The sequence below is a fragment of the Rattus norvegicus genome, chromosome 1, assembly GCF_021556685.1.
Source record: "Rattus norvegicus strain SHRSP/BbbUtx chromosome 1, alternate assembly SHRSP_T2T, whole genome shotgun sequence".
NCBI classification, from domain to species: Eukaryota; Metazoa; Chordata; class Mammalia; order Rodentia; family Muridae; genus Rattus; species Rattus norvegicus.
The window spans coordinates 266325960-266340957 of NC_141534.1; the positions used below are offsets into that span (position 1 = coordinate 266325960).

Below are 14998 nucleotides of genomic sequence, written 5' to 3' on the forward strand. Positions count from 1 at the left end.
TTTTTAAGTACCTAGATAATTATATTGTTTTTTAGCTCTTAAGACCCACAGACTCTAAAATATTTACTAATTTTTGTTTTTTTATTTTGTTTTTATATTTTGTTTTTTGTTTTGTTTTGTTTTGTTGCCAGTCTGTGCTTAAATGGGGCATCTACAGCATCTTTAGGAGTCGCATGTGGCAAGGAAGAAGGGGTGTAAGTAGGCTGATCCGGTATTTGTGTAGTGCTTGTAGGAAGTCCTGCGGGGTTCTGTCCTTGGGGAGCTTACCCTCCAGAGTAGGACAGTGGAAAGTGGCTGGCTCTCGGGTGCCTGTGGATAGGCTGTTGAGACAAAAATGCCCCTAACAGCTTAAGGACTTTCAATGTGTCAGCTTGTCACAGGGTTGTCTTGGTCAGAGTATGTCTTCCCAGAAGGGATCTGTTGGAGCAGTTCCGTGTGTACAAGGAAGATTGGATCAGGTGAGAACCATGAGACCAGCAGGGAAGAAGCCAAGTCCAGAATGTTAACCAGGATGGGGTGGCGCTGTGATATTGGTTCAGGCAGGAGGCCAGAGAGTCAGCCAAAGGTGGCACAGCCCAGGAAAAACAAGTATGTAGGACTCAGAGCTCTGCCTGGCCAGTGGCTTTCCCTCCACTCTCTAGAGAGAGTGGCTAAGTTGATGCCTCAGTTTCCTGGGCTCCAGGATGGCTTAGTACAGCAGGAGTGCAGGGTGGCCCTCTCAGTGCAAAGGCCTGTGGGTATGTTGCTGCTTGTGCTTTGAGAGAACATCTGGGTGCCTTGGTGATCATCCCAGCACAAGCCATGTAATTCTGACCACCAGTGACGGGGAGGGAATCAGGTCGGAAGAGGAGCATGACCAAGAACGTTCTAGCCCAGTGCTATCAGAAGCCACTCAGGAGATGACTGTAGGGCTGATTACAGATTGACCCCTGCCAGAGCAGGTCCTTAAGAAGCTAGGCAAGAGGGTGTAAACTATTTTTGCTAAGCCACCCTGGGAATGGCTTGGCAATGTGGGATGAAGAATGTGGGCTTGGGGTCAGAAGAAAGCTACCTTGAGTCCAGGTTTTGTCTCTTAGTGGTCTGCCAATTGGCAAATAACAGCTTGCTATGTATATGTATGGATGTTGATGTGTATATGCGCATGTATATGTGTAAATGTGCATGTATAGGTGTAAATGTACATGCATATGTTAAATGTGCATGTATATGTGTATTATATATGTGCATGTATATGTATATGTGTGCATGTATATGTGTATGTATATATGTATATGCCCATGTATATGTGTATGTGTGCATGTAAATGTGTATATGTACATGTATATGTGCATGTATATATATACATGTATGAATATGTGTATATGTACATGTATATGGTATATATGCACATATATAAGCAGCATGTACTTACTCATGCATGTCCATATACATACCTATGTGTGCATGTGGAGGCCAGAGGTCAACACTGAGTGTCTTTCTTTATCCTTCCCCTGTATATTTTCTGAGATACATCCTCTCACTGAACCTGGAGCTCACTGGCTCAGCTCCACGAGTTGGCCCGTTATCTCCCAGCCTCTGCTCCATCAGTGCTAGGGTTATAGATGTGTGCAGCTGTACCCAGCTATTATGTGGATTCTGGGGATCCAAATGTACGTCCTCATGCCTGCACAGCAAGCCCTTTATCCGCTGAGCCATCTCCTAAGCCCCGCACACGATAACCTCTCTAAGTTAGATGTATGTCTGACGTCAAGATAACAAACGAACCTATTAAGAAGACAGAGAAAAGCCCTCTCTTCTCCAACTAACTCCCCATCCCCAGACACGTTTCATTAGTACTTTGCTTCTGATGCCCCGAGGCTTCCCCCAAAGCTTGTATTGACATGAATAGGTAAAGAACGGGAGATCAAAGACCACACTCACAAAATACACTTCTCGTTGACCTACTAGTGTTTCCTCATATGTGGATTAGCACAGCCTACTGATGAACATTCAGCGTGTTCATTTATCTGCGATGGGCACGCATGTGGGTATGAATTTGTGTAAGTTCGATCTCTCAAAAAGTGCTACTGCTGGGTCAAAAGGTAGATACACTGAACATTCTAGAAGAGCCTGCCAGATCGGCTTGTTCTAAAGTGTGCTGATCTGAACTCACAAGGGCAGTGGACGGACACTTGTTTCCATATTCCCACAAGCACTGGGTCTTACTACTTTTTGAGCTTCTGTATTTCCTTGACAACAGTGAGGTTGGGCATCTTTTTGTGCTTATTAACCATTGCCCTTTTCTCTGAATTCTTTATTTATATTTCTTACCTACTTTCCCTTTCAGATGTTTAAGTTGGGCACTCTTTGGACATTATGTGTGGAAATCTATTCGCTGAGAAAGTGAGGGAGAAAGAAAAAGACAATGTTCTGAAGCACCCAGGCGGGGGTGGAAGTCAGAGTCTGACTGTAGCAGGCACCAGGCATCTGTGTGCTTGGTGAGAAACATTAATCCTCTGTCCACTGAAAGCTGAAAATATTTTGCCCTAGCCTGCCATTTGTTTTTGAGCTTGGTCTGCACTAATCTTTCTTCATGCAGGAGCTCAGAACATTCCAGTGTTCAGGGTCTGCTTCTGGGCTTCCTGTCTTGCTTAAGCGGCCTCTTCATCTTCACGTTATGCAAGCTGTTTCCTGGGTTTTCTGGCAGTATTTTTTATAGCTTCATTTATTTACTTGCATGTGTTGAGTGCATAGGGGTTTGTACTTGGGAACCCAGGAGGGATAGAAGTTGGCGGGATAGTCATGGTCATACTGTCAGAGCTGCTTCTCTTATCCCTAAGTGCATCAGGGAGACGGTTTCATAATTGACTTTGTTATTTGGTGATGGCTTGGATACACACAGCATGTTTTTCTTTCTCTCCGTACCTTGCCTTTTCTTCCTCCATCCCTATTAAGTGCCCGCTCTCCTTCCCACCCATTCCCCTGTTACAGGAGTCAGTGGCTGGGGCAGTTACAAAGGTATCTGCTGTTCTGTCAAAGCTATGTTTCCTTTGAGAAAACGTTATCCAGCTTTGGTGAGGGTTTCTCCCTGAAAACTTGGAGACCACAAAGGACCAGACTTGTTGCCCTTGTCCTGACCAAGCCCTTACCCAGTTCATGCCTTCTGGTTTGGTTTTGTCAGTCACTGGATCAGAACTATCGAATAGTGCCTACCAGAACCATCAGTGGCCTGGTCTTCCCCGAGGCAATGATCTTCCTTCTCCCTGAATCTATCAGTAGCCAATAGATCAACAGTGAGGGGTAGGGACCCCTGAATACCCTGTGCTTTCCAGTCTACTGATGGGTCCGTCCTTTTACAAGCTGCAGGCATCTGCAGCTGCCGTGATTTGTGGCCGTCAACTGTATGTCTTGCCCTGAAGGTGGCATTTTGCAGCCCTTCTGGAAGGTTTTTATTTTTGGGCAAAATAAATAAATAACTCTCATTAATGCACTCATTTACATGCGCGACGCGACAGCTTGTTAACAATGGTTATTAATGTACGCCATGCGGTAACTGGTTATTTATAATGGGATTGCAGATGTTTCTAAATTTTCTTCTTTTTATTTGTATTTTTGTGTTGTTGTACATAAACGATATTTACCTGGACACGGAAATATATTTAGAGAAACAGTGTCAAGAAGGTGCTTTTATAACCAGGACTTCCCTTTAGCCCAGCTGTCTTGGCTAGAAGGCTGGAGATTGCCCAGGACAGCCCTGGGCAGTGTGGTTGGTGCCTTTTGCCCTCAAACACTGGGCTTGAAACATGGCAGACACCTGCTCAGTTGGTTCCATTTCTCTAAAAACCCACAGGATTCACACAGATGTAATGACAACAGATCAACTCATTGAACTTAGGTGTTTGGTCTGGCCACAAATCTTATTTCCTGATCCGCCCCCTTTCCTCCCCTGCTGGGTAAACCACATGCGTTTGGAGGAAATTTACCCTCTAAAACCATGGGTAAAGGTCAAACAGATTTGCATCCTGGGCCAACCGATCAAGGAGCATGCCTGTTTGGTCCATCAGACCTGTTTGCGGATACAGTTGGGCAAGAACGTTCTTGCCCGCCCCCACCCCGTGGTTAGCTGGGGTTGCCTTTATTCCTTTTGAGTAACGTCTCTATCTCTGACTTTTTGCATGATCCCCGGGGCCACTCTTGATAGGCAGTCAGCTGACCTAACTGTGGCCAGAGCACTGTGGAAGAGGCTTGCTGTTCCCTGGGGCTGGAGGTCTACCCCGGAGAGTTTCCCCTTTAAATACTCAAACTTTAATGCGTGGAGATATTTGAAGATAATTTGTTTTCTAAAACGACATTCTGTAAAGCATCGCCTTGTTAAACTCTACAGACTTGCTACCATTAGAAATGTCTTCAAAGCCCCCAGAGGGATCTTTGCACTCCGACGTCCGAGTGAGCGACATGTATAGACCTGTTTGTCGGGACAAACAGGTCCTGTTGCATTTCAGGGTCTTCCTTCCTCTCTACAGTTTGTTTTTCCCCTCGTCTCTACAGTTTGTTTTCCTTCCTTTTACCTTTTAACACTTCCATCAATAATCAGTGCGTTTATCTCCGGCAGCCAAAGTCATGCTAATAATCACATGTCTCCAAGGGTCCAGAGCGAGGGGGGGGGCAGGGGTGGGGGGTGGGGGGACACCAAGCCTATTGTCAGTATGCAAACAAAGAAAGCACCTTCTCCAGGGGCAAACCTAATGGGACTTTTGTCTGAGTAAGGTCTGATTGGGGTTCTCCATCTTGCTCCTTCACAGGTCTCTGAGGGGGGATTTTCTTCCTGGTTTTCACAGCGATGAGATACTGTCAGTTTACAGCTGAAGAATGCATACCAGTAAGACGTGACTCAGGTAAGAACACAAAGCAAGTGAGTGACACACAGCAGTGTCTGCCTCAATCCCATGCTCTCTCTCCTGAGGTTGGACTCTTATGAGACCCTGGGCATGCTTGGCTGGAGCAGAGCTCCCTAGAACCGTCCCAGACTGTTGAGCAGCAGGGGCCAGATGTAGACCCCGTGTCTCCCGGAAGCTTCCCTGCGTTTCATGATCCTCTCGGAACCCTTCTGCTGATAAAGCATCAGGAATTCGTTTTCTGGATTGCCGCGTTTATCTCTGGAGTGCTGGTTTGTTGTAGGTGAGTCCTGTGGGCGGCGGCGATTCAGGCTTATCTTCTAGGTAGTCATGCGCTGAGGGCTGCACAGTTCGACCCAGGCGGAAATCAGCTGCAAAACACCTAGTCCAGAACACACACCCCACACAACTGAAGCCAGCTGCTTCTCACTGACACATCCTGTCCCCAGAAGGCTCACTTCTTAGAATGTGGAGAGCTGGGCCAAGACAGGCCAGGGCAACAAAGGCCCCGAGGGAGTCTGTCTACTAAGAAAGGACTCTCTACGCAGTTTGTCTCACTTTTACTTCTCTCATGCAGGCAGATGGCTGGGTGAGAGGGCAAAGAAGAAAGCCGTAAGGCTACCGAGCTGGCCAGCAACAAGCCGCAGCCTTCCGCGGCTGCACGGTTTTTATTTTTTGTTTTTGTTTTTGTTTTTAATTCTGAGCTATTTCATTCAGAGAACAAAATACCCACTGGGAAAATGTTTTCTGGTTTTTCGTTTTGTTTTGTTTTTGTTTTTTTCTCACTTTGGGAAATTCTATAGAGGGCTATCAAAAGACACCACCCTGCTCCAACTCCTATGACCCTGGGCTGCTAGCCATCCACTGGTCCTCACATGTCTGACCTACCACTTAAGATTATGAGAGATTAGTTGTGCCTTTCCCTCCCTTCGAGTCCTCCTCTCTGCTTTTCACCCTTCCTAGGCTTTGATCTGAGGCGTTCCTAATGTACTCTTTACTCCTAACCGCACACGATACTTATTTTTGTGGGTCGTCTTTTCCCCGCTGGTCTAATCTGTGTGTTCCTTCAGGGTAAGACCTCTGCTTAGCTTATGTGCCCAAAGCCTTAATATCCTCTTTGCTGTGAGATGCTCAATACAGTTAAAGTAGACCAGGAACAGAGCCACAGGGTTCACCCTTAGACGTGGGAAGAACACCTCCACTCTAGCCTGGCCAGAGAACATTGCAGACAGAGACCTCAGTGTCGTGTGCCTCAGTTCCTCCAAAACAAGGAGACAGAAAGCCAGGGCTGGACAGTTAGTGTGGTTAACTTCATTTATAACCAAGACAATCAATATTTGACCAGGAGAAGTCAGGTAGGAGGTGGGGGAGCTGACATTTAAGCCAGGTTCTCCCTGACATAGAAGCCCCCCCCTTTCCATCCATGAATGACTCCATAACCCCACACCAGAGGATCCAACTGCTTTGCTGATTTCCCAGAAAAGGGCTCTGGCTGGCCAGGCCTGGGAGGGTCTAGGCACCCAGACAGGCAGCAGCTGGCTGCAGGCCATTCCTCCAGCTATGTGGCTGGATGAGCTGTTTATGTACTCTGCCTGTCTGAGCCCCGGCACCTCAGCTACCCCAGCTACCCCAGCTGGGGGCTTTTCACAGACGACCCAGCAGGCAGCCGTGGTGTTTCCCTGTGAGGAGTTTAGGTTGGCCATGGTGCTAGGGGGCAAGGGAAGTGGAGGGTCTCCAGTCTTCTTTGCCTCTGAACCTTTCATTCCAAGAGAGCAAAGAGGAGGGAGTGATGGGGTGGCTTGGGCCAAGCAAAGCCTAAGTGGAAATACGAAGGAAAAATGGTCTGGACTGTATTCAGGGCAAGGGATACAGGGGCTCCTTGAGGACTTGAACTAGGTTTTGTGTCACAAGGCAGCAGATGACAGCAGAAAACTTGGTGTTGATTGATGGTTTAGATCCCAGCCCTGCCTGTCACTGCTGGGGTGGGAATAGGCAAGTCAGTTTTGTTTTGTTTTTGTTTTTGTTTTTGTTTTTTAACCTCTTAGCCTTAGCTTCTTTATCTGTTGCACAAAGAGGACAACAGCAGCATTTTCCCGGGTTTGGCAAAGACACAGAGACGCCGTATCGTGCTAGGCACATAGTAGCCAGTAAGTGGCAGAGTCCCTATGAATTTTTCCTTTAAGTATCTCTTTGGTTCCTAGACTCGTGAACTAGTGAAAAGGTCAGGGCTACAGAGGACACCCACACAAGAGTGTCTAAAGACTGTGGATGGAGAAAAGGGAAGCAAAATCCATCGTGAGCAGATCCACATTTAGAGGAACTGAGGCTGAGTGGGAGACGGTCTGTTTCTAGTTAGGGAACAAACAGCCAACAGGAGAACTGGACAGTTGTTGTTGCTTCATAAGTGTCAAAGTTCAACTGAGAGAGAGAGAGAGAGAGAGAGAAAGAGAGAGAGAGAGAGAAAGAGAGAGAGAGAGAGAGAGGTATGTCTGTGTATATGTGTTGTATATGATGTACATGTGTGTAGCCTATGTACAGTGTGTGCAACTGTATGTACATGTGTTGATTCCTCTGTGTGTGTGTATGTGTGTGTGTGTGTGTGTGTGTGTGTGTGTGTGTGTGTGTGTGTGGTGTGTAGTGTTATGACTATAGTAAGACTGTATAGTAAGACCTTGGCTGTTTTCACTTTCTGTGTCTTAATAAGGACAAAAATATTTTTATGTAAATCTTTACTTTTAGCATATGCATGTCTTCTGTAATTCTCCCAGTGGCTCTCGGATAAGGAAAGCGAGTCTTGGAGAGGTCACTTGTGGGATGACCAACCCGATAGAGGTGGCCCTGAGCCTAGATCTACCCAACAACAAAACAGCAGCATTCAGGCTCACCCTCTGAGTGAAGGGACTCCTGAGTGCAAATAGACTTCAGGCTTGGCTCTGCGTCTGCCGTGGTGAGCTTTTCTTGTGGCGAGTCACCTAAACAACTGTGTTCCCTTCTGGCTCCCAGACCCACCACTTCCTGTGCAGCTTGTTGCCACCTCGTTTTTATTTTTGTCAGCTCTTCCTCTGGAGCAGGCCTCACCCCAGTGATGCAGGCTCACTGGTGGGAAGAAGACTGGCCTCTCAATTCTGCCTCAGCCCAGGCCAGCCGGGCGTGTCAACTTGATCCTGATGCTTGGGATCCCTTGTGGTTGGGGGTCCTGGAGAACTTCAGCTTCCTGCCATTCATGGGGTGGGCCTGCGGAGGAGAGAAGGACACCAGTCCCTCTCTTTGTGCGTTCACAACACAGTAAGGCTCCCGCTGCAAGCTGTCTCCAAGACTGCTTGCAGTATTTTTCTCTGAACAGCTCCCTGCAGACCCAGCAAACGACAGGGATGGCCTGGGCCAAACCTGGAAGTGAAACCCTAAGGACAGCCCCACATAGCTCTTGAACAGGAAATAGAAGTTTTATTCGTTCCTTTACTCTTTTACCAAACATTTACTGGCAAGCGCCTACAGGCACCAAGGTCTGGCCTTTCAGAAATCCACAATTCTGATGGAATAACCAATGTCAAAACGAAAAGCACAGCCCAGAGGCCAGCATGAGGCTACACAGGCAGCTAGGGAATGGTGGAACCTGTCCACCCTGGCTCAGCCAGGGGAAAAAAAATCACTCAACTCCGAAGGCTCAGTCAGGATTTGAGAAGTAAAAGCTGATGGCAGCCAAACACCATTATTTACCAAGTGTTGTAAGATGTCAGGTTCCCCCACTAAGACCCTTACAAATACTATTTCGTTTAATTCAAACGTTGGCCCTAGTGCAGAAGATGCCATACGTCTCTGTTTTCAGGAGAGGAGGCCGAGGACAGTGGGTGTGAGAGGTGACTTGCTCAGAGCGAGGATTTTATTTGTTGAGCAAAGTTCATCTGGGAAGTAACCCGTTTAGCTTTCATGAGGCTAAGGAGCAGAGAGGAGATAAGATTGGTGTTTTCAAACGGCTCCTTGAGTGAGGCGGAGGATATGCTGAGCACAGCCTGCTTGGACACGTGGTCCTCCCTGGCTACCAGGTCACATAAACCACCACGGCTGTGGCTGGGAACAAGTTTTTCCATGGAACAAGTTCTAGCTTGTGGCTGGCCCTGCTCCCTCAAGGCCTGCGGCCTCTACTTTCAAATAGGTCTTCCTCCCTTCTCTCTGCCTGTAGAAATTTTATAAGGCTTCCTGGACTTAGGATCCAGAAAGCAAACACGGTCTTAATGTACCACCCCGGGGCTACTTCCCTACTGATTAGGCAAGAGCTGGAGCCATTTCAGAGGCAGTACTTTTAAACGTCTTCTCAGGCCTGTAGCGTCCCCTGGGAAAGTCGCTCTCAGGGCTGTCAGTGACTCAGACATCTTTAAAGACAGCTAGAGTCAGCACTCTGAGGGAGGAGATCTACTTCTGGACGGTAACAGTATTTTTGGGAACAACTGCCCCTTTGAAGGAAGTCACATTTGTCTGTGAAGGTCCTGTGACATGACCGTGCCTGGTAAACTTTGGTTTCAAAGCAGTTGTATAGTTCCAAACCAACCAGCTTCATCAATGTCTATAGCCACCAGCCAGCCAGATCCAGTTCACCTTGTGGCTTTGAGCACAAGTATTCACCATGCATGATGCTGACAAAGTTTCGCCGTGTTGGTTCCTCTTGGTCCTATAACACCTGCCTTATATCTCTAAAGGTTTCTTAAGATTTAGTTTTCGTGAGTGTGAGTGTTTCGCCCGTGTGTAAGTGTGTATATGTACCATGCATGTGCCTGGCGTTTAAGGAAGTCAGAAGAAGGTCTAAGTTCTCTGGGAACTGGAGTCACATAAAGTTGTGAGCTGCCTTGTGGGTGCTGGGAATCGAACCCTGGTCCTTTGCCTAAAGAACAAGTACTCTTACCTAGTGAGCCTGTTCCTGAGGTCTAGCAGAGTGGTTCTCAACCTAATGCTGTGGCCCTCCTTATGTTGTGGTGACCCCCAGCCATAACATTATTTTTGTTGCTACTTTATAACTGTAATTTTGCTACTGTTATGAATTGTAATATACATATCTGTGTTTTCCGATGGTCTTAGGTGACCCTTGTGTACTGTCCCCAGGTTGAGAGGCGCTGCTCTGTGGGGCACCTAAGAGAAGGAGGCTTATGAGCAAACATTGCCATGCAGCCTCCTGGCTGCAAATGTGTGTAAATGTGGACAAGGGCTGCCTAGAAGCAGACTCTTACATCGTCTGCCAAGATTATTTTGGGGGTCTAGAGAGATGGCTCAGTGCTTAAGAATGCAGACTGGTCTTCCCGATGACCAGGAGGCTCACGACCATCTCTGACTTTAGCTCTGCCAGATCTAACCTTGTTTTCTGCCTTGGTGGACACTGTACTAATGTGCATGAATCCGCACAAAGACATGCACACATACGTACTTTTTAAAAAAAAAACAGGTATTAGGAGGAGATCACGAGGGTGGAAACCTAAGGCCACGTGTACAAGGAGCCTCCTTAGTGGACCTGGAAACCGCACCAAACTCCGTCCCCTTGCGTTGTTGTTTTCCACTGTGCACCCCACAAGGTGTTAATAGGAAATGGGCACAAAGAGGGCCAGGGTGAAGGCGTTCACTCTGCCCCACGTTATAGAAAGTCACAGGAAACTCGCAGAATGCTTCAGAGCACATCTCCAGAGGAATCAAGTGGTGTCCCTCCCCAGGAACTTCAAGGATTTTAAACAATCAATCCGTGAGTGGCATGGCTGTGCCTTTGTTTAGAAAGCTTTTGGGGACTGCACCTCTGTGGCTGGCATAGTGTGATTCAGTGGGGGTAGCTTCCGTGCGTAACCAGAGTAACTACTGGGGTGTCCTAAAGTAGCATTTCCACCGTAATTCTAGTAACGTTGGGGCTCCTTTAAAGATGCTTTGTGATGGGGCCTGTTGTGGTGGTACATGCCTTTAACCCCAGCACTGGAGGCAGAGGCAGAGGCAGAGGCAGAGGCAGAGGCAGAGGCAGAGAGGCAGAGGCAGAGGCAGAGGCAGAGGCAGAGGCAGAGGCAGAGGCAGAGGCGCAGAGAGGCAGAGAGGCAGAGAGGCAGAGAGGCAGAGGCAGAGGCAGAGGCAGAGGCAGAGGCAGAGGCAGAGGCAGAGGCAGAGGCAGAGGCAGAGGCAGAGGCAGAGGCAGAGGCAGAGGCAGAGGCAGAGGCAGAGGCAGAGGCAGAGGCAGAGGCAGAGGCAGAGGCAGAGGCAGAGGCAGAGGCAGAGGCAGAGGCGCAGAGAGGCAGAGAGGCAGAGAGGCAGAGGCAGAGAGGCAGAGAGGCAGAGAGGCAGAGAGGCAGAGAGGCAGAGAAAGAGGCAGAGAGGCAGAGAGAGAGGCAGAGAGGCAGAGAGGCAGAGAGGCAGAGGCAGAGGCAGAGGCAGAGGCAGAGGCAGAGGCAGAGGCAGAGGCAGAGGCAGAGGCAGAGGCAGAGGCAGAGGCAGAGGCAGAGGCAGAGGCAGAGGCAGAGGCAGAGGCAGAGGCAGAGGCAGAGGCAGAGGCAGAGGCAGAGGCAGAGGCAGAGGCAGAGGCAGAGGCAGTCTGATAAAAAAAAAGCTTTGTGATGATGTAAAATAAATGCACTGCTCTTGTCTCAATGGGAATGAGAGATAATTTATTCTGGAGCCAAATATGATCATGACCTAAGAACACAAATTTAGGTTACAGTAAATAGCAGTTTCAACATAGGAACTGTTCCAATTAGTTTTGTTTTGTTTGTCCCAAGACAAATGTTTCTTTGTGAAGCCCTGGTTATCCTGGAACTTGCTCTGTAGACCAGGCTGGCCTTGAACTCAGAGGTCTGGCTGCCTTTGTCCCAAGTGCTGGGATTAAAGGTGTGCACCACCATTGTCCAGCTCCAGTTAGTTTTTCATGCTGACAGAACAAAGGTCATAAGTTAAAATACTTTTCAAATGCATCAGTGGGTTCCTCAGGTAGGTGGTAACAGGAAGAGGAAAGCCCTTGATTTAGGTCTTACAAGCTGTCTGGTGGCATTCTGTACATTCCAAAGAAATTGAACTAAAAGTCACAAGGATGTGCGGTCACACACAGAGGTGGGCAGTAAATTGCCACTTAAGGGGTTAACAGTCAGAGAGAATTTATCTCTGGACCTGCAACGTCCCACCCTTTCCACAGCTGCTGACGCTCTACCAGCTAAGCAGCTCCGTCAGATGTTCACTGTGGCTGCAGCTCTTTTCCTGGGAAAGTTAACTAGCATTTGGGGCTGCTCCTGGCTCACCCTACAGAGGAATGGGCCGTTCTGGTGGAGCACTCACCCTCAACGGAGACCCGAGTGTTAGACAGAATAGGTACCATTTCCCAAACCTTGACCGTTTTGGTGATGTGATCCTTTTTGCCGTCTTTAGAAAAATATTATGAAGCAGCTGTGGTATCAAATGCATGTTCATAATTAAACTTGCATAAAAGTTAGAAAACCTTTTACACCATTTGAAGTGCATCAATAAAACATCGACCTAGATTCCTTGTCTTCAAAGAGAACTATCTAAAAATACCATGCACACACTCACAGATACAGACACATACATACATACATACACACAGACACATAGACACACACACATAGTCACAGATACAGACATACACAGACACACATACACAGGCACGCACACAGGTACTCACACAGACACTGACACACAGATACACACACAGACACACGTACACAGAGAAACACACACAGACACACATACACAGAGAAACACACACAGACACACACACAGACACACAGATACACACGTAGACACACATACACAGAGAAACACACACACACAGACTCACAGACACAGACACACACACATACAGACACACGAGCAGACACACACACAGTCACACACACAGATACAGACACACACATACAGACACACACGCAGACACACACACAGTCACATACACACATACAGAGACACACACAGACACACACACAGGCATACACACAGTCACACACATAGACACACACACACAGATACACACACATACAGACACACGCACAGACACACACACAGTCACACACACAGACACAGACACACACAGACACACACAGACACACACACAGACACACACACAGTCACATACACATACACAGACACACACACACAGACACACACATAGTCACACACACAGACACACACACAGTCACACACACAGACACACACACAGTCACACACACAGACACACAGATACACAGACACAGACACACACACACAGACACACAGACACAGACACACAGACACAGACACACACAGTCACACACACAGACATATACACAGACACACACAGACACACACATAGTCACACACATAGACATACACAATCACACACACAGACACACACAGACACACACACAGACACAGACACACACACAGACACAGACACACAGACACAGACACACACACAGACACACACACAGACACATACACAGACACATACACAGACACACATAGACACATGTATGTATGCAGGAATATTGTCCTATTGTCCCCTTTGCAGTTATTTTTCTTTCCTCTGCATTTGTAGTTCCCAGAGGAACTTGCTGCCTGCTAGGTCCTATCTGGAGGACAGCTTTGTCCGCTGTGCTGAAGAACTGCCAACTATGCTTCTGGTCTGCTCGGCTGCAGAGTCCAGGGATTTCCTGGAGGTGTGGTGTCAAAATGTCAGGCCTAGTTTTTCTGTTTAGAAGTGGTCTTCCTAGACTTTTGGAAGGAGGAAAAAGGTGTGTGTGTGTGTGTGTGTGTGTGTGTGTGTGTGTCCATGAATTTGTGTGTCTGTATGTGTACATGTGGTGTGTTGCAAACATAAGGAGAGGTGCAAGCCACAAGCAAAGGATCGTGGGGAAAAGAAAGGAAGGTGGCCACAGTTGGTGAGACCACTCAGTGGCCTGCACTTGCCTGGCACCAGATTGCTCTTTTGTTTGGGTTTGGGTTTGGTCTGTTTTCCTGTAACCTGGGCAAACTGTCTTCACCAGGCCACCTCCATTGCCCTTCCACTGTTTCTGACCTTCTGTGGAGTCCAATATCTAGGGACTGAGGATGGTGCAGTCAGGGAAGAGCTTGCTTTGCTAGGACCAGGACCCCAGTTCCATCCCCAGCACTCGTATAAAACCTGACACGGTGATATGACTGATACTCCTAGTGCTAGGGAGGTGAGGACATGCCGACCCTGGGGCTTGCCGGCCAGCCATGTAGCCCAATTGGTGAGCTCTAGGCAGAAGAAAGACCTTGTCTCAAAGGAGGTGGGGGATGTTCCTGAAGATGCCATTTGAGGGTGTCCTCCAGCGTCCACATGCGTGTATGCAACATGTAACTGTGCATGCACAAACACTCATAAAAATTGGTTACAATATCATTTTTTTTGGCTTTCCCCCTTTTCTTGTCACTAATTTGATTTTTCTGATCAGGACAAATACAAGTTTGATTAACTGTTAATCAGCTTCAATTTCCACCCCTTTTCTCTTGAGCCCACCCAGCACCTCTTTCCAGCCCTCTCTGCATTTCCTAGTAGAGTTGCTTCTTTGAATCACAACTCTGGGCCATTCATTACTCTCGGAGGCTCTCTTGATGCTACTAGCCTTAAGATTGGCATTTGGAAGGCGAGGGAGGATAATGTCGACTAAGAGGGAGAAGAGAGGGTTTATTCTGAGGTGTGTGAAGCCTGGCCCAGAACCCACTGTTCCAAAAGAATGCAAATAGAGCCCCCAGAGATACAATGGGAGGAGCCCAACACCAGTGGTAGTAAGCACAGGAAAGCACGGGGTTCCCCGACCGATCATTGCAAAGGCCGGGGGAGCTGGGCCGGAGGAGCTGGCACGGGCTTGGAAGTCAGGGCAGGTGTAGGTGTAGGCATAAGGTGTAGATGTGGCAAAATTTTATTTTATTTTTCAGGGGAACATGTTTTTCTGGCGTTCCTTGTCCCTAGGTGAGCTTGTTCCTAACTTGTAGCAGGGTAGATTTGGCAAACAAGCCATATAAAAGACAAGATGCCACGAAAGCCTCTCAGAGCCGAACTGCTGAGGTAAAAGCTATGGAACTATGGAACACTCCTGGGTATATACTGCGCCGACACATTGCATCTATTATATCCGTGCTGTGCTTCTGATCTTACC

General features: G+C 47.9%; 1 protein-coding gene across 6 annotated transcripts in view; it reads left to right on the top strand.

Annotated features, from left to right (window-relative positions):
• Positions 1-277: 277 nt before the first annotated feature.
• Pdcd4 (programmed cell death 4) overlaps positions 278-14998 on the top strand; it is a 41545-nt gene continuing 26824 nt past the window's right edge. For 2 of the 6 annotated variants that reach the window (XR_015638196.1, XM_087586735.1), the window contains exons 1-2: positions 4139-4464; positions 4782-5157. The gene's annotated coding sequence lies outside the window, so the exon portion shown is untranslated. The other 4 variants (XM_087586734.1, XR_015638195.1, XM_087586689.1 and 1 more) reach the window with 4 other exon arrangements.